The sequence below is a fragment of the Clarias gariepinus genome, chromosome 27 (genome assembly GCF_024256425.1).
Source record: "Clarias gariepinus isolate MV-2021 ecotype Netherlands chromosome 27, CGAR_prim_01v2, whole genome shotgun sequence".
Classification (NCBI taxonomy): domain Eukaryota; kingdom Metazoa; phylum Chordata; class Actinopteri; order Siluriformes; family Clariidae; genus Clarias; species Clarias gariepinus.
The window spans coordinates 20,253,078-20,272,272 of NC_071126.1; the positions used below are offsets into that span (position 1 = coordinate 20,253,078).

The 19,195-nt window shown below is 39.7% G+C and overlaps 1 protein-coding gene across 2 annotated transcripts in view; it reads right to left on the reverse strand.

Moving 5' to 3' along the window:
* Nucleotides 1-19,195, reverse strand: part of LOC128514890 (uncharacterized) — a 53,323-nt gene that overhangs the window by 16,251 nt on the left and 17,877 nt on the right. The window contains exons 1-3 of one of the 2 annotated variants that reach the window (XM_053488789.1): nucleotides 8,456-8,525; nucleotides 2,513-2,770; nucleotides 2,317-2,349 (exon numbers count right to left, since the gene is read on the reverse strand). The gene's annotated coding sequence lies outside the window, so the exon portion shown is untranslated. Of the gene's footprint in view, nucleotides 1-2,316; nucleotides 2,350-2,512; nucleotides 2,771-8,455; nucleotides 8,526-19,195 lie in introns of those variants that run through there. The other variant, XM_053488788.1, reaches the window with a different exon arrangement.

Genomic DNA, 19,195 nt, shown 5'->3' on the forward strand with positions numbered 1-19,195 from the left:
AAACAGCAAAATAAGCATGGCTTTTAGGATAAAGCTCTTTATGTCAGACTAGTTGATCTTGTGGTCTGAATTGATTTTAAGCTAATTACCCGAAAAAATGTCATAGCTGGAGTCAAACGGGCACATTACAGTCACCAAAATATTAATACTTCCATCTAGTAGTTATCTGTACAGCTCTACTTTTTCCTGTAGTTGGTGCATTGACTGATAGTTAATTTAGCCTGAATCACAAGGAACTTTGGTTAAAGAGGGCTACCTGGTTAACATGCAATTACTGGTGATACATTTGCATACTTGCCAAAGGGGGAAAGGTGTAAAATATTGTTATAACGCGGGAGAAACTTGACCTCGGAGTAAATTACTAACTAGTGAAAAACGGGAGGTTAGCAGGTGTGTATATTTGTGAGAGGGTCAGTGTTTTGTAACACCCCAGCATTTTATTGTCTCAAACAGTGAGATTAATGAAGTTCTAATGTTAATGTGTTTGCTAACGCTAACAACCTAACTAAGTGCCTGCGTCATGCTAATACTACAGTTACAGTTTAGCGAAAGATAAAAAGCTCAGACATCTTATCCGTTTTCTTCACACACAGGTGGGGTTCTTTGGCTAACTATAGCAGCTATTGTCAGCTAAATTATCTTACCTCAGACCAGCCTGAAAGTTTAAGTGTAACCTTAACACGGTAACAGTAATAAATGTTATATATAGTAATAATATTTCAGTCATATGTGACTTAGGTGAGTGAACATGTGAATACAGACCTTGTATTTAACGCCATTTTCCCTTAAATGAACCGTCATCAGCGGTGTGGGAGCTCAAGAGAGACACGAAGCTCTGACTGACAGCCGCTGAATCCACCGGTGAACTTTGGGGGAGGAGCCAAGCAAACTTCAACCCAGCAGCTGAGTTACACAAAAACTACTCAACTCTCTGTAAATAACCCAGAAAAATGACCCAACAGAGGAAACCCAGCGCTTGGGTAGAAAAAACAACCCATGCATACACTCCTGAACATCCACAGTTCCTTCAAAGTGCACTTGGACCTGAATCCACAGGTCGTCTTCTGCTTGTTAAAACTTTTAGCACACGAGGTGAACATAATGCTCCAAAGAGTTGTTTCCTACCGCAGTGAGGCTTTGGTACACTTTTAATTTGATACGAGGTTTCCCATGCTTTTTCCATGGGCAGGCAGTTTTATTTAAACAGAGTAAAATGAACAAGATTATTGCTTGTTGTGTGTGTGCACTTAAAAAGATTGTCAGGGATTACGTAAAAAATATATGTTAAGGAAAAATGCACATTGTCTTGTGTTCTTAACAAATGCAGATAAATTTCTAACTTAGATATATTTATGTAAACGTACAAACTTAATTATTTGTTGTTGATTACACAGATTTAATTATGCTACATTTACAACATCTCAGATTTATTTTTTTCAGTGTGGAAAAAAAAGAGGGATAATTACTAGGGTTCCTAACGAACCATACAAAATTATATATATATATACAGTACTGTATAGTGACATTTGTATTGAGACCACAGGCATAACTACAGACTTAAGTGATACTCTGAAGTTAATACTCAGAGTTTGATTGAAATGTGCTATATGTGATTTTGATCTTAAACTTTTTGCATATTTCTTGCATGTCCTCAGCTCAAATGAAGGGGTATACATATACATCTGCTTTTGCTATTTAACATATTTCAATATTCATATTATCACGAGTAGTGCTAACTACTACACAGTTCCCCCCTGTGCCCCCCCTGTCACAAACTATTTCTAATCATTGTTAGCCCAGAGCTATAACTTGTTAGCCATGTTAGCGCAGAGATGTTTCTTGTTGTGCAAAATACTTTCTGTTGGTCCAGAGATTTTTCCTGTTAACTCAGAGATGTTTCCTTCAGCTCTGTCTTGTTTTACCTGAGCACTGTTCTGCTTTTAGTAATTCCCTAAGAAACCTAAATTAAGCCATACTGACCGAGAATCAGATCCTTGTTCATACCATGCAATGCCAGAACCATGCCCTACTGCATACCATGCTGTGAGTCCCTCACGGTTACAGCGCCATCATCACAACCAAGCCCTCATCCAGGTGCCAGGACATGTATCAAAGCCCCAACATTGGAAAAACAAATCGTGGATGTAAGTGCAAGATATGAGCAGGAGAGGGTACTGAATTGAAAGAAATCAGATTTAAATAATTTGACTAATTATCAGAGTATTTTTTTTTTTAAATAATAATGTGCTAGATCATGGGCTACTTTAGTGCTGACTCTGAATACAACCCTTTAATACAAATATAACTGTAACTTACTCTGTGGTGATTCAGTCTCCCTGTCGCTCTTTTCTGTGTGAAGCAAATACAAGACTGTCACAAACCTTCAAACTAAGTGAAATAAATATTTTTACAATGTGAAAAGCATGTTACTAAAAACCTTCATGCATATTTATGAGCGTTCCTGTGATACCGAACAAATTTTAAATTTTTAAAGCTTCTTCAGTAGGCTTACCCAGTTTCTTAAACACCTCAACCTCGTTCTTCTTCAACCAATCGTATGTGCAGGCAAACTGCTCTTCGCTTTTGAGAAAGGTATAAATTTCACGGGTTTTCTCTTGTTCGGTCTTATTGACTCGGATCTTTGCGTACATTTCATTATTGATATATTTTTTGGCAAACAGAGTATCAGCCAATTCAATTGGGTTTCTTATGTCTTGAACAATCTCTCCCATGTGTTTCTTCAGAAAATTTTTCTTAGCATCCATGTTGACTGTTAAAGAATAAAAAAGAGTTTATGAGATTATTACCATGTCACTGCACATTTATGAGAAAAAACAAAAACAAAACAATGACAGGAAAAAAAAACAACAACCATGAAATTAAACTGTGATATTAAAATAAAAAAGTTAAAATCAATTAAAATCAATAATGATATTATCATTATTATACACGTTTAATATAAAATTAATATTATGAAAACTGAAAGTGTTTGCAATGGCATCGGCAACAGTGCTGTAGGCTTTACTTTATATTCATCTTATTTAAGATGCTTGGAACAGCAGCATTGGTATCACTGTAACTTGTATATTAACCCATTAAACCGATCTCATCATGTGATGTGCCAGTCTGATGCTGATGTAATATAACATCATATCCCTCATGCCTCACTGTTTCCAGTAGCATTTAGTGGTACATTTACATTTAGTCATTTGGCAGACGCCCCTATCCAGAACGACTTACATTTTTATCTCATTATACATCTGAACAGTAGAGGGTTAAGTATGGAACTCCAAAGTGTTCAAAATTAAATAAATAAATAGGACATGATGAAATAAATAACTCTTTGAATAAATAAGACACATACATGTAATATGAGAATGATATTGTGAAATAATGGAAATTTTTTTGAAAAAAAGCTCATTATTGTGAAATATATTGCACTCTATTATTGCAGGCATTTTATTTAATTCTTTTTTTTTATTTCAAAATGTCATTTTTTTAAAGTCAGTTTTTATTTCAAAATCCTGTTTTTCACGATGGCCTATTTTTTATAATGCGATAATCAAGAGCGATAGGGCGGAGCCAGCTGTGTGATTGGTTGCTCCTTTATTCAGACGTAAGTATTAGCGCATGAAGTATCGAGTTAGGTCTAATGGTGCAATACGTATTCTATGCAGTAGGTGGCAGTACAGTGTCTACTGGTAAACTATCCCTCTCTATCTGATCTGCTAAAATGACCATAACTGTTTACACCAGTCCACCATCTTCCGTGACTTTTGACTTAGCACACAACCTACTAAAATAAAAATATAACTCAATACAGAAATAAATGCTTTTTAAGTATATTATTTAAAGTATCACTGTACATACACTACCGTTCAAAAGTTTTGGAACACTTTCTAACTCCATGATGGTTCCTGATTTTTATGTCTTTCTACATTGTAAAGGCTGAAGGCGTCCAAAAAATGCATTAATCTCCTTTGAACAGTTAATGGTGAGATGTTTCTGCTACTTCTGCTCTGTAAAAACTTCATAACGTCTCTAATCTCAGGTGCTGTTAATTGGTCATTTTTCAGGCTGATAACTCTAAATGAACTTCTGGTCTGCGGCAGAGGTAGGTTTTGGTCTCGCCCTCCTGGGACGGCCTTCATGAGAGCCAGTTTCATTATGGTGCTTGACGAATTTCGCAAATGCACTTGACAATACTGTTCTTGCAAGAACTATTACAGAAAGGCCGACCTCTGTGTCTTAAAATAACAACTAACTGTTGGTTTTCTTGTTGTTACATAATTACCTAATTCCATATTTGTTATTTTATAGTTTAAAATCCCCAGTATTGTTGTAGAATGTAGAAAATAAATCACTAAACAAAAATAAAGAAATTAGCAAGTGACCCCAAACTTTTGAACGGTAGTGTATATTGGGTCATATTTGTAAAACAAAGGAAAGAACATTAGGACAAACAACATATAAAACTATAAAGACAATATTTTAGCAGGTCATGGAGGATCATCTTGATGCAGTCAGTGTAAGATACACCACTCAGTGTATCAGCAAGCAAGTATACACCAATCAGTGTAAGCTGCAAGTGCAGCAGGTCAGTGATGATGAACCAGTACCTGCTGATGATGACCAACACCAGAGATTTTTCCTGTTAACTCAGAGATGTTTCCTTCAGCTCTGTCTTGTTTTACCTGAGCACTGTTCTGCTTTTAGTAATTCCCTAAGAAACCTAAATTAAGCCATACTGACCGAGAATCAGATCCTTGTTCATACCATGCAATGCCAGAACCATGCCCTACTGCATACCATGCTGTGAGTCCCTCACGGTTACAGCGCCATCATCACAACCAAGCCCTCATCCAGGTGCCAGGACATGTATCAAAGCCCCAACATTGGAAAAACAAATCGTGGATGTAAGTGCAAGATATGAGCAGGAGAGGGTACTGAATTGAAAGAAATCAGATTTAAATAATGACCAACACCTCTCCCCTTCTCGACCAGAGTGAAAATGATGCCAATCAAACTGAACAGGTCATCTGGAATAAAATCAGTAGCAGCATCAGCTCATGCTAGTAATTATTATTGTAGTCAATATTATTTTAAAATAATATTTTCTTGGCCCTATTTTGAATTAATATTGTCTACAATAATAATTAATATGAGTAACTAATTAAAGAGCTAATGCTGCCTCTGATTTTATTCCAGTTTATCTGTTCAGTTGATTTTCACTTGGCTCGGGTACAGAAGGGGAGAGGTGCTGGGTACAGAAGGGGAGTTGGTCATCGTCATCACTGACCCTGAGGCTGCTGGATCCAGACTCTCTGTCCCTGACCGTAATGTTAGAGCTGTCAGAGCCTGTGGAACTGTAATTTCCAATCAGTGTAAGCTCACTTCCCTCACGCAAAAGGCAGAATCTGTTAATTTGAAGAATTTCACAGAATCTGCTTTTAAAGCTTTTTATTTTTGTCGCATAAATTTTCAGCTCCACCTTTTCTTTTTTTTTTTTCATCCATGGCAATTATTTATTCTTTGCTGTATCAAGAGATGATCCATATCTCTCCCTCTGTAACTTAAAAGTGAGGGGGGCTCAGCTCCTGCTCTGTTTTCTCCTCCTCACGCGCACACACCTCCTCACAAGCGCACACACACCTCCTCACGCGCACACACACCTCCTCACGCGCGCACACACACCTCCTCACGCGCGCACACACACCTCCTCACGCGCACACACACCTCCTCACGCGCACACACACCTCCTCACGCGCACACACACCTCCTCACGCGCACACACACACCTCCTCACGCGCACACACACACCTCCTCACGCGCACACACACACCTCCTCACGCGCACAGACACACACACCTCCTCACGCGCACAGACACACACACCTCCTCACGCGCACACACACCTCCTCACGCGCGCACACACCTCCTCACGCGCGCACACACACCTCCTCACGCGCGCACACACACCTCCTCACGCGCACACACACACCTCCTCACGCGCACACACACACACCTCCTCACGCGCACACACACACACACACCTTCTTACGCGCACACACACACACACACACCTCCTCACGCGCACACACTTCCTCACGCGCAGTAACTCATAAAGAGCAACATACTGTACATACATGATGTGATATACAACATAGTTTTGGCCGTTACAAAACACACGCTCGGCGTATGCTCAAAGAGATGGAATATTATAGTTTCCATCATTTTTAAAATAAATTTACGTACTGACCAGTGGCGGCTGGTGAAAATTTTTCCTGGTGGGGCTGATGTGACAAAATATTTCTTTGCTTAGTCCAATATAAGAATTAAAATCAACAGTCAGACGATGATTACAATTAACAGTAATGATTTAATCTCCTCCTCAAAATCACCAGTTTCACAGATAAAGTAAATGAACAAATTTCCATTGTATAATACGCCATGCATGCTTCAGAGAGTATCAAATACAATAATCAACATCAAAGGGTATGATCAGCTGGATCACCTTTCAAGCAAAGTTGCATCTCAAAGTGGTTCACACAAAGAAAAACAGTTTTAAAAATGCAATTTAACACAACAGTCTAAAACGGGTATATTAATAAGGATCTCACCGAATTTGGTGGAAACTGCTCTTCGCTCGTTAAGTTCGCCATCATTACTCTGATTGACCGCGCCTCTCTCTGATTGGCCGCGCCTCAAAAGAAAAAAAAAACCCTTAAATCTCGCGGTATTTTCTGCGGCTTGGGGCAGAATTTCCAGCGCCCCAAGACCATAAAATTCTGAGAACCTGATTGGCCGCATATTTATTAATTTACCCTAGCAACAGCTACATGACGGGCTATTTGGCTGCACTCAGGGGCGCTTTTTCTCAGCGCCCCATGACAGAAACGATACAAGTCTGTCTGTGGAAATTCACTGGTGAATGAATGTCACTAGGTGGGAAATGTTGTATATGTTATTCATATCGCATGTAGGCACATACTGGTGGGTAAACCGAATTTAAAAACTTAATTTGTAAAAAATATATTTTACATTTTTAGCCCCTCTTATCAGGGAGGGCGGTGCCCCAGCGCCCCCTATGGGCCGGCCGCCACTGGACTGACTGGGCCGCCACATTGACCAGCGGCCCACCGGGAGAACCCCCGGTGCTCCAGACGGCCAGTCCGCCACTGAGCCTAGCACGTTATTGCTAGCTGTAGCGCTGGTCCGCGGAGCAGGTACTGTATCCAGGGAAACTAATCGATGTTAAAGGATCAGCCAATAGGCGCGCAGGTCCAACCCACTGGCGCTGATTGACAGAACGACTCAATCTGCTGAAAAGTCGCATTAAATAAATAGGCCATCATGAAAAACAGGATTTTTAAATAAAAACTGACTTTGAAAAAATGACATTTTGAATTAAAAACAGCTGGAATTAAATAAAATGCCTCTGCAATGTTCTCTGTTATTGGGAAAAATTATATATATTTCACAATAATAAGCTTTTTTTCCCCAAAATATTTTCCATAATTTCACAATGTCATTTTCATATTACATGTATGTGTCTTATTTATTCATAGAGTTATTTATTTCTTCATGTCCTATTTATTTATTTAATTTTGAACACTTTGGAGTTCCATAGTTAAGGACCTTGCTCAAGGACAACTTGGTGATTGTGGGATTTGAACCTGGGACCTTCCGAACCGTAGTTAGAGTAGTGATACTCTAAACAGACACAGGACATATACAGCATGCATGTTGCGTATGCATCTTTGAAAGATTACTAATGATCTCCACATACAAAAATACATGCTTTTAATTATTTGCTAAATGCTGTAAAAGCTGCAGCTAAAAATGGCGAATACCCTGTAATTAATGCAAAAAACATGATTATGTAAGAATGTGAGCCCCACGGAATTCCGTACAAAAGCACCATCTAAATGAGCTGCTTTTCTGACCCAACGTTGCTGTAATCGAGTAGATGAAAAAAAAAAAGAAAACATGCTTAATTTATTTAATTACTGCTAAACTAAACATACAGAAACCTCAGTTTAAAAAGTAAAGCTAAATGGGAAAAGATTAAATTCCACAGTTTTCCTTTTTAAAATTTAAGTTTTTTTCTTTTACATTGTTTTTGCAAGTTTTTCCTTCCTTCTATATCGTACACACCTTCTTACTGAGGTAATTTAAAACAAAAAAGCTGAATTCTATGAATAAAATATAACATTAATCACCTACACTAGGATATGTACAGATACAGAGCCGTTCTAGAAGGAACATATACAGTATATAAAACATATTTATTTCTCTATTGAGAAATTAATGATCTCTCTCTCAGAGTACACCCCTTAATCCCAAATGAAGGATTTTAAAACCAGATTGACACCATTCTGTTTTTTCCCCACTGGTAAAAATTACATTTTCTTTGTTTATAAATCAGGTTAGTGAGAATGTCGGTCTACACGTACCTGTGTATGAGCAGTAGATCTGCTGTGCACAGCCAGGGTTCACATTGTGTGCTCTTACTTAAGCTCAACTGTTTATGTCAAAAGGCACCAAACACTTCCTGTGAAGAGAGAGGGACTGTCCCAGAGAAACGGCGCGAAAATTTGCACCATTCAGCATGCACAGAAATGACGTCAAAAACTTGTTAGCCAACCAATTGTATCTTCTTTGCAAATGACATTTTGGTTACCACGCAAATAGATTGTAACATTGCAAACAGCACAATTGATATGTTCATGCAGCTGCAGTACAGTATTTCACTGTTCAAGGAAATGGTTACGCACATAATCACCATCTCTATGAAAATTAACTGAAGATCTAGAATACAAAGGAAAAGTGGAGAAGAAATAGGGAAGGCCTTTTCTGTCTTTCTTACTTTCTTTCTTTTTTAATTATAAACATAAATACAATTAACAAGCCACTGTTTGGAATATTTGAACAAAATAAATATATTTGCCAGATACAGAATACATAAATACACAAACCAAAGAATAAAACACACAATTAAGAAAATTAATAGAGGAGATAAAAAAACCTATGTACCTTGCATGCATGTTGCTTCTTTATATATTATATACGAAGTAAATGTAAAGTTTATTGTGAAATGCAAAAAAAAAGGGTTATAAATTTAAGAACAAAAATCTTCATACTGTATATTGATTCAGTCACGTGATTCCTGCAAACACGAAGCTCAATCTATCATTGGTCACATGACTCTCAGGGAACCGACACGCTTCATTGGACACGCCCCCTTCTGCTCAATACAAGCTTCGGAGGTTCTGTGTCACAGTAGTAACATCACTACTGTTGGGTTTAGGTCTGGAGATGACATGGACCCAGAAGCTCAATACCATCGTCATATAGACAGTTTTTCAATTAATTAGCATCAAGTCTTCAGCCAGACCGGCATCACCTGTTTAGTGCATAGGGAGAAAAAGCAAAGCTTTTATGCACTTCTCCAGCACATCCCAAAGATTCTCAATGGGGTTAAGGTCCGGATTCTGTGATGTGAAAATAATGTCTCATGCTCCCTGGACCACTCCTTCACAATTAGAGCCCGATTAACCCTAGCATCATCATCTTAGAGTATGGCCGTGCCACCAGGGAAGAAAAAAAAACGTTGGTGGAAAATCCTGGTCATTCAGTACATTCAGATCATCATCTGACTTCATTTTATTCCCATATAACATTACTGAACCCAGATCTGACAAACAGGAGCAACCCGAGATCATAACACTGGGTAAATCTGGACTCATCAGACCACATGACCTTTTTCCATCGCTCTACAGTCCATTCTTTATGCTCCCTAGCAAACTGAAGCCTTTTTTCAGTCTCACTAAGTGGGTTTCTTATGGTTACACAGCAGTTTAGTTTCAATTCCTCCTTAGTTTAGTTTTTCTCACATTGTGTAACTTTCACTAGTAAACATAGCCATGAGTTCTACTGTGCATATTTCAATTATTTTTTCTCGACTCCATTTCCTCCTCGACTATGATGATTCCCACTATCCTTACAGATTTTAATACTGCTTTTTTTACTGGCATACTGTATAGGTGGTAATCCATGTTATTCACTTCACATATAAGTATACTGCTCAAAAAAATAAAGGGAACACTTAGTCCTAGTTTGACTTGAACGCCTCTCATATGTGTATGCATGGTTCAAGTCAAACTGGGACTAAGTGTTCCCTTTATTGTTTTGAGCAGTATATAACAATGTTATGACTGACCGTGTGTATATGTGTGTATTCAAATACAAATTCAAATTTTATTCGTCACTTACACGGTCACACACAATATGATATGGAGTCAAATGCTTATACAACTGCACATGACCTAAAATTTACAACAACAAAAAATAAGAGTATTCAAATAAAGAAATTAAATATTAAAGAAGAGAAAATATTTCACAAGTATAGAAATGTTTAGCTGGAAAATGTACACTATGTACGAGTAATAAAATAGAATTTAAAGTCCCAGTGTGGGAGGTGTTGAGTGTAGGATAAGTTACAGCAGTTAGTCCTCATCTGTGTGAATAATAAGTCCAATGATGTCCAAACACGAGCAGAATAATGTGGAAAGTCCCAGAGGTGTGCAACAGGTAAGCAGTGTGTGTGTGTGTGTGTGTGTGTGTGTGTGGATCAAAGGCCTGTTTGTTCTTTTTTTTAGTTGTTGTTTTAGTAGGAAACAAACATTGTTAAAAATTGATTTCCAAAAATTTGTATTCCAACCAAAAAAATCATCTTACAGGAACATATCTGTAGGCCAGAAAATTAAGCAGCATATTACGTAAAAGCACTTTTCAGACAAAAAAAAGAGAGAAAGATTCTTGCATGACTGAAAAAAAAATCAGGTGCAACAAAGTCATCAAAAGCACGGCGACTGGTTCTGTGACACGACGTTTAATAAAACCGAGCAGCTAATGTCCTTCAGCAGCTCACCACACCCACTGTTATACATATAAACAGCTCCGGGAAAAATAAGATAGCACACACACCTCCTAACGCGCACACACACACCTCCTAACGCGCACACACACACCTCCTCACGCGCACACACACACCTGGAGCTCCAGACGGCCAGTCCGCCACTGAGCCTAGCACGTTATTGCTAGCTGTAGCGCTGGTCCGCGGAGCAGGTACTGTATCCAGGGAAACTAATCGATGTTAAAGGATCAGCCAATAGGCGCGCAGGTCCAACCCACTGGCGCTGATTGACAGAACGACTCAATCTGCTGAAAAGTCGCATTAAATAAATAGGCCATCATGAAAAACAGGATTTTTAAATAAAAACTGACTTTGAAAAAATAACATTTTGAATTAAAAACAGCTGGAATTAAGTAAAATGCCTCTGCAATAATCTCTGTTATTGGGAAAAATTATATATATTTCACAATAATAAGCTTTTTTCCCCAAAAATATGTTCCATAATTTCACAATGTCATTTTCATATTACAAGTATGTGTGTTATTTATTCATAGAGTTATTTATTTCTTCATGTCCTATTTATTTATTTAATTTTGAACACTTTGGAGTTCCATAGTTAAGGACAACTTGGTGATTGTGGGATTTGAACCTGGGACCTTCCGAACCGTAGTTAGAGTAGTACATATACAGCATGCATGTTGCGTATGCATCTTTGAAAGATTACTAATGATCTCCACATACAAAAATACATGCTTTTTAATTATTTGCTAAATGCTGTAAAAGTTGCAGCTAAAAATGGCGAATACCCTGTAATTAATGCAAAAAACATGATTATGTAAGAATGTGAGCCCCACGGAATTCCATACAAAAACACCATCTAAATGAGCTGCTTTTCTGAACCAACGTTGCTGTAATCGAGTAGAAAAAAAAAAAGAAAACGTGCCTAATTTATTTAATTATTGCTAAACTAAACATACAGAAACCTCAGTTTAAAAAGTAAAGCTAAATAAGAAAATATTAAATAAAAATTTTAGTTTTTTCTTTTACATTGTTTTTGCAAGTTTTTCCTTCCTTCTATATCGTACACACCTTCTTACTGATACACAACAGGATTTAAAACAAAAAAGCTGAATTCTATGAATAAAATATAACATTAATCACCTACACTAGGATATGTACAGATACAGAGCCGTTCTAGAAGGAACATATACAGTATATAAAACATATTTATTTCTCTATTGAGAAATTAATGATCTCTCTCTCAGAGTACACCCCTTAATCCCAAATGAAGGATTTTAAAACCAGATTGACACCATTCTGTTTTTTCCCCACTGGTAAAAATTACATTTTCTATGTTTATAAATCAGGTTAGTGAGAATGTCGGTCTACACGTACCTGTGTATGAGCAGTAGATCTGCTGTGCACAGCCAGGGTTCACATTGTGTGCTCACAAATTACTCTTCTTTGCAAATTACATTTTGGTTACTGCGCAAATAGATTATGTACAAGTAATAAAATAGAATTTAAAGTCCCAGTGTGTGAGTTGTTGAGTGTATAAGTTAGGATAAGTTACAGCTGAGTGCAGTTAGTCCTCATCTGTGTGAATAATAAGTCCAATGATGTCCAAACACGAGCAGAACAATGTGGAAAGTCCCAGAGGTGTGCAACAGGTAAACAGTGTGTGTGTGTGAGTGTGTGTGTGAGTGTGGATCAAAGGCCTGTCTGTTCTTTTTTTTAGTTGTTGTTTTAGGGAACAAACATTGTTAAAAATTGATTTCCAAAAATTTGTATTCCAACCAAAAAAATCATCTTACAGGAACATATCTGTAGGCCAGAAAATTAAGCAGCATATTACGTAAAAGCACTTTTCAGACAAAAAAAAAAGAGAGGAAGCTTCTTGCATGACTGAAAAAAATCAGGTGCAACAAAGTCTTTAAAAGCACGGCGACTGGTTCTGTGACACGACGTTTAATAAAACTGAGCAGCTAATGTCCTTCAGCAGCTCATCACACCCACTGTTATACATATAAACAGCTCCGGGAAAAATAAGATAGCACTGCAGCATAATTAGTAACTTATGTTATTTTATTTTTATAATATTTACGGGTGCATGTGTTGGTAATAAAAAAAGATAAACCTTAAATAAAAATAACATTTGATTTGAGAGAAAGTAAAAAAAATAGCTGGTAACAAATTGAAGCAATTTCTTAAAGTTGATCCAAAGTATCATTTTTTTCAGCGTAAGGAGGGTGGCTTTCTCCTCTTATAGTGGGTAGGGGGTCATTAAATAGGGCAGACAAGGGTATCCTCTGTCCCCCAGCAAGTAACCATTGTACTGTCCTGTAATGATTCAAGTGTACAATACAAATATACAAATATAGTAAAAAGAAAGAAAAAAAAACACATTGTATATAGCAAAACATACCCTGCTGAAATGTCTGGCATAATGATGACTTGTGGAAAATTCTGGCATCATGCACAGATCCTGACCATTTTGCATCATCATTAGTAATGATGTGAGTTGCCTTACATATTAAAAAAGTAATGAGTTTAATGATTTTAACACGGCAAAAAATTAAGCACACAAAATTAAGTTGTTTCCTGAACATGGATACTATGAATAGATTTTCTATTAACATCGTCTCCCTCATTTATTAAAGGAGCTTTAATAGGAATGTGTTTGCCATCAATGCACCCAATTACATTTGGAAACCCTGAAATAGAAAGTCATATATGTACGGATCAAGTGTGTGTGTGTGCAGGATGAATACATGTACTGTATATAAATAGTATGACTACATATTAAATATGCGTCATCGATTTTACTACAAAGGACAAACCTGCCACTCTGTGGAATTCCCCTTTAATACCACGCAGAGGTTTATGACCAGGAAGCTGTACACACGTGTGTAAGAAGTGTTTAGGTACTTACCCGGGTATGTCACATAACCTGCTTTCTGGAAAACCCCCGATTTGACTTTAAAGACAACAGTAAATAAAGACCTAAAAAATCGTCACCAGTGCCTCTGCAATTATGCCACGCTGACACAGACACCCGAATAGTGACAGAGTATGTGATTAATGTTATATTTTATTGTAGTAAAATTCAATATTTTTTTATTTACGTCTGCATTTAAAAGTGATGCTTTTAAATGTTTAGCATTGTGACAATTTAACAATTTAAACCCTTAATTTATTAATACTAAATTAACCATTTTATGCTGCAGATTTTGCAAATAATTATAAAGTGTCTATTTTGGTGAAGATTATTTTAAAAGTGTTTGGCTTTAACAACTCCTCATCACTAGGTGCCCTCAGCTTGCTTTTTTTTTTTTTTTTCGGCCTGTCAGTATCACAGATAACACATAGCAGAGCATGTGCTGTTCTATCATCATTTACAGCCATTTTTTTTTAAATTAATTAATTAATTAATTTATTTTGTTTGTTTCCCATATTATAACAGACAAGACCGAGGGAGTAAAAAAAAAAAAAAATCAACCAAAAAAGAAAAAAAAAGAAAAATAATCATAATAATAATAATTAAAAAAAAAGAATAAAAATAAATAAACAAACAAACATTTAAGGGAAAAAAAAAAGGGAAAAGAGAAAAAAAAAAGGAGGGGGGGGTGGGAGGGGGGAGAGAATACAGTCAGAATTCGCTTCCGCACCTGCCGAAGAAAAAGAGAAAAAACAACAGAAGACACAACAGCAGAGAAACCGCAGCCACAACCAACACCTGCACGACTCGCGGCAAACCATAAATCCCAAAACCTGTTGAGCCGCGCACATAATAAAATATTTTGAAATAAACATTTTGTTTTGAAGCAACAGCAAAGACAGTGTGTGTGTGAGCACCTGTTTGTACACCAGTGTGAACGTTTGTGTGCACACCTGTGTGTGTGAGCGCGCTTGTGTTCATAGGGCTCCTCCATGTAAATGTTTAATAGTGTGTGTGGGGAACCACAGTCCCGTCCCGCGAGGCATGGAGCAGAAACGGCGGAGACACGGGTCCCAGACATCCAGAGGCCCCCCAGAGCACAGGAGTCTCAGGAGAACCACCCAAGGGACAGCCCCCCCACCCCGAAAGGGGCAGCGGAGAGCCCAGAGGGGGGTCATCTAGCAGCCCCAGTGCAGACGCCCCAGGGGGCCGTGGTGACAGGACCGCAGGCTCCGCCGGTGGTCGTCCACTCCGAGGCAGTCCGGTCCCTGGGTCCAGAGAGCCCAGGGCCCCCCCATCCACCAGCCGGTGCCCAGCCAAGCCAGGAGAGCCAGATCCCGCCCAGCGACCGCCGCGAGTGAGCCAGCGCTTACCCGAGCGCCCCGCCCCGGAGCGAGAAACCAACAACCCACCAGCGGCAACGTAGACAGCCAGGCACACACATACACAAACATACATTCCCACCCTCATACATACAAACAAATATTCACACACTCACACATGTAGACACACAAAAATAGACAGTATACACACTCACACTCCCCATATACCCACTTCCCTCCGCTGTGGGGACAGAAAGACCCCCCCCCCCGGTCCCCGCAGCAGCGGAAAGGACCACCAGCCCAGACCCCGACCGAACGGCCAGCTCCTCCTCTCAGCCCCCGGCCCTGGACCGCGGATAGAGAACGGGGGTGTGGAAAAAAAGGAAGCGCTTCTCCCGCTCTAATGTAGTGTTGGTGTGTGTTGTTCTAAAGTGCTTTAAAACAAGGGAACCCTAAATGTCTACGTGCCACTTAAAATTGGGAAGTGGGCACTGGCACCAGAGGTAAGGCTGATTAAACAGCCCGCCCTCTGGACGCCATTCAGTGTGCCCACCCCCAAGGCCCTATATGTATGTGTAACATGACAGTAAGTAATGAGAGTGTCTAAGATGTGATATAAAATTGAGATGCAGGTGGTCACAAGGAGACAGGGAAGGAAAACCTCCCCTGCATCCCAGCAACACCCCTGCACCCCAAAGCCCTACCTGTATGGTGTTGTGATGGAGCGGGAAGAGGGAAGCATCGGGGATGGGGAAAAAATAATCAGAGGGGGGAAGTACCCCCCCCTTGGGACCAGCTCCCCTACTGACCCCCATAGGCACCCCCGTTGCCCAAAAAAAAACGCCCAGGGCTGGGGGCCCAGGCCCATCCAAACCAGGGCCCATGGCAGCGGCCCCACCGGCCACCGCAGAGCCCGGGGCAGCCCACCAGGCCCCACATTCAGTCGACTCCCAGACTACATAGAACAATAGACACCCAAGTTAGGCCCGTCCTCCTCCTGTAATGGACCCCCCCTGCAAAGAGGACACTTGCAGATGGTAGAAACACACCCACCAACTGAAGAGGCCCCCCAGCTCCACCGATGCGTCGAAGGTCCCCGCCCAGGGCCGGGCACCAGGGCAAGCACCAACCCACATCCCGGCAGCACACCAGCCAGGACCCAGGCCCCCCAGGCCCAGCCGGAACCCCAGCCCAGAGGTAGAGCGCCCCAGGACCCCAACCCCCCCCCCCCCCCCCCATCTCGGAGCGGTACGGCCGCCAGGCCGGCAACCTACGTCCGCCGACATGGGCCTCCCCAGCAGCGCCGCGTGCGGACGGTAGGGGGGGGGGGGGATTATAATAAATAAATTTTTAAAAAAAAACACCGCCCAGGAGTCACCCGCGCCCCCTCCAGGCCAGGACCGCAGCCCCAGCGCCGGACCCCGCAAGAAACCCTATACGCCTAGACGAACGCCTAGACGCCCCAGGCCAGCATGCCCCCCGCCGCATCAGCAACCAGGACCAAAACCGGACAGAACTGCGGCCCCCAGCCACACTAGGTAATGAAGCCGATCAAAGGAGCCCAGAGAGATTGATCTAATGTGGCAGCAGACGCCGTGTCAAGACTAATATAGTTTAACAAACGATCTCTATATTGGTTGATATTAAGATTATTTCTATTTTTCCAGTTCATGAGGACAGTCTTCTTAGCAATGCATAAGGCGGTGAAAGCCATGTGGATTGTGTTGACCTCTGTAGTGACACCCTCTAGGTCACCCAACAAGCAAACTGAAGGAGAGGCTAGAATGGAACATTTAAGACACTTTGATAAGTCTTCACAAATCTCATACCAGAATTTCTGAACAGGTGGACAGAACCATAGAGCATGTATGTAATTGTCAGGTGTGTTGTTTTGGCAGTGTGAGCAGTTGTTAGAAGCTGTAAGACCCATCCGGAACATCCGATGACCTGTGTAGTGCACTCTATGCAGAGTTTTGTATTGTATTAATTGTAAACTGGGATTTCTAATCAGTTCAAAAGGTTTTAAACATATCTGAGACCAGAAATTGTGGTCCCAGCTGACTGATAAATCTGCCTCCCATTTTGCAATAGGAATCGATACTGATTCATCTATTTTGGATAGTGTCCTGTATATTTTAGATAATAATTTGGGGGTCCTGAGGTTAAGGAATTCTGCCACTCTTGGTGGTATTTGTAATTTGATACGATCAGAATTAAATTTCTTTTTTATTATAGATTTAACTTGTTGATATTCTAAAAATCTGTTCTTGTTAATCCCATATTGATTGACCAATATATCAAAAGGAATAAAATCTGTCCCTTCGAATATATGTTCCAAGTATTTAATACCTTTACCACCCCAGTCCCTGAAGTTTATCATATTATTGTTTTGTACTATGTCAGGGTTGTTCCATATGGGAGTGCGTTTGCATGGGATTAGTGAAGACTCAGTCATTTTAAGAAACTCCCACCATGCTGTCAGAGAGGAGCTGATACTGATGCTTTTGAAGCAAACATGTCGTTTGATGTTTGAGCTAATGAATGGTAGATCTGAAATCTCTATATTATTGCATAGTGCCTGTTCTACATCTAGCCAAGGCTCATCTAAGAAGGTGTGTTTTAACCACCCTGATATGTGTTGAAGCCTGTTGGCTAAGAAATAGTGGTGAAAGTTCGGCAGATCTAGTCCTCCCTTGTCCTTGGTCTTTTGTAGTGTTTTTAAGCTAATACGCGGGGGTTTACCTTTCCAAAGGAATTTAGAGATGGAGGAGTCTAGAGATCTAAACCAGTCAGTTGACGGTTTGCTTGGGATCATTGCAAATAGGTAATTAATTCTCGGCAAAACCATCATTTTTATTGAAGCTACCCTTCCCATGAGTGATATGGGTAGAGACTTCCATCTGGTTAGATCATCTTCTATCGTCTTTGAAAGTGGGATGTGGTTTAATTTTGTTAAATCTGCGAGCCTAGGTGAGACATTAATACCTAAATACTTAATATTTCCAGATTGTAGTGGAGTGGAGGAGGAGGACTGAAAGGAGCAGTTAATCGGAAGAACAGTAGATTTTAACCAGTTTATTGAATAATCTGAGATTCTTGAGAAAGAGTTTATTAATGTAATAAAAAAACTTTATATTCTATATTCTTGCATTTAATGCCTTTAATCGCTATAGTCTGTCTAATAGCTGCTGCTAGTGGTTCAATAAAAATTGCAAAAAGTGAAGGGGAGAGGGGGCATCCCTGCCTGGTGCCCCTCTTAAGATGGAAGCTGGAGGATGTTTGGTCATTTGTCCTGACACATGCTGTTGGAGAATTATATAATATTTTTAACCAGTTTATGAAGGAGTTTCCAAAACCAAATTTGTGTAAAGTTGCAAATAAAAAATTCCAATTAACCCTATCAAAAGCCTTTTCTGCATCTAGAGACAATATTGTAATTTGAAGGTTTTTATTACATGAATAGTCTATCAGGTGCCCTCAGCTTGCTGATTAAGGACAATCTTATCATTTTGATTCATGCATATTCACATTTCATACAAACTAAAAAAAACTGCTTTGGGACAATTAAAATTGTTAAAAGCGCTATACAAATAAAATTCAATTGAATTGAACTAGAAATAAGCTGAAAGCACACTTCAAGCCACCATACAAGGCATTTTTGTCCCATTGGCAACTTCACTTTGTAAAGATCCTAGGTAGGTCATTACCAGGCCCACCTTGGGGTTAGGGGTAGCTCAGTGGTTAAGGCATTGAACTATGTTTTGGAAGGTTGCTGGTACCATCAAGTTGCCACTGTTGGGTCCTTAAGCAAGGAATTTAACTCTCAACTGCTCAGATGGATAATGAGATAAAAATGCTCTGGATAAGGGTGTCGGCCAAATGCTGTAAATAACCTCTGCCACATCTCTTAAAGGCATGTCAGGTAAGTGATTGTCTTTTTACAATATATCTAAAAACATATTTGTAACCCTGCATCCTCTCTCTGAGTGCCTCAGTTTGTGGTTTATTTAAAAAACAT